This window comes from Coregonus clupeaformis, unplaced genomic scaffold, assembly GCF_020615455.1.
Source record: "Coregonus clupeaformis isolate EN_2021a unplaced genomic scaffold, ASM2061545v1 scaf2200, whole genome shotgun sequence".
Lineage (NCBI taxonomy): Eukaryota > Metazoa > Chordata > Actinopteri > Salmoniformes > Salmonidae > Coregonus > Coregonus clupeaformis.
This window is the reverse complement of record NW_025535654.1, coordinates 55,984-57,500: the sequence shown is the minus strand read 5'-3', so window position 1 is coordinate 57,500 and position 1,517 is coordinate 55,984. Positions and strand designations below refer to the sequence as shown.

Here is a 1,517-nt window from a genome sequence, read left to right as displayed (position 1 = left end):
TGCTTATACGTTTAATATGATCATAGAGGTTGTAGCTAGTTTATATGCGGATATTGGACAAAAATCTGTACTTTACAGAAGCCTAGCTTGTAGCCTAGCTAGCTAGTCACCTTTATGATGTCAAGGTATGCAACATTGCGAAATAACAGCCGCCCTCAAGCAACAAGCTAATTTAGCCTACTTGCCTGGAGTTGTCGCCAAGTTTGTTAGAGTTAACAGTTAAAAACAATGTCCAAGGAACGTATTATTTTGAGACAGCAAAAACAATCGCATTCTCCAGGGAATTTGCTGTTATTGTGTCGCTAACGTTACTGTAACTAGCTAGCTACTGTAACTAGTGCATATGTCAGTTTGCAGTAAACTTACCCAAAGATCCGTCCCCCAATCCATGTCTTTCTATCAATCTCAATTTCCCAAACTCTTGGAGGATCCACAAACTTTTGTCTAGACAGGGAAGATGTCGGAAGAAATGTCAGGAAGTTGACGCCTCAATCATCCGTTTCTTCAAGGGAAAGAAAATGTTTTCGCCCAGTTGTCCTGAAACTAGTTCTGGTCGCTAGACAAGAGGGTGGGAGGGTCCGTCACCAGTCTTTCCAGATTTCATGTCGCGAATGTTTGCTTGGTCTTAAAGGAGCCGAGTTTCATTCTTTGAAGTGTCAAGGTTTATACCAAAATGGAAAACACATTTATACCTTTTAATGTTACATCTTAAATGTTTGTTGTGTAACGTAATTGTGTACGTTTAACGTTTGCCCCGCCCTAACCAGTCTAGGAAATCTGAGTGATTAGTAGGCAGTCAAATCAATTATTTTCATGTTAGCTACATACATTCATTACTACAACCATTACAATAATAAACAACTCATCTACCATTACTGTTAGAATCAATACCATGATGATGAGCCTATGATTACGATAATAACGATCAGTATGTCTGCGTCGGCCACATCTTTAGAAAGCCCCGAGAACTTGGTCGTTTCTAGCTACCACAGCCACAAAGTCATAAACCCCGACTATTTCTGCAATTCCTCTAATTTAAATGTGATTTTAAAACTAACCTTAACCCTAACCTTAACCACACTGCTGACCTTATGCAAATAGTTGTATTCATGAATTTTTAAGATATAGATTATAATTTTGACTTTGTGGATGTGGTAAATAGTGGAAACCGAGGCGGTCGACGTCAGTAGGTATGCTGCGGCCCCGCCTCTCTCACGTTTTACCTGTGTTCCAAACAGGTTCCAAAGCACACTGGTGACATGAAGTTGTTGTTTCTGGTATTACATGCCCCAAAACTGATTAATCCTATTTGAGTCAGAAAAATATATTCATATGATAGGTAAGACATACAAAACCTTGCAGAGAACTGACAATCTCTAAGAAAAAAATATAAACTTTTGGAACCAAGACTTAAAAATAACTGATATTGGCACAAGAAGGAGGGAATGTTGGAACATAACTAACGAAATTACAGTTAACGAAAATGTACACTTAATCCAGTATAAACTAATGTACAC

At 38.4% G+C, this 1,517-nt stretch overlaps 1 pseudogene; it reads right to left on the bottom strand.

The window, feature by feature from the left end:
* Positions 1-568, bottom strand: part of LOC121562693 — a 26,289-nt pseudogene extending 25,721 nt beyond the window's left edge.
* Positions 569-1,517: the final 949 nt, after the last annotated feature.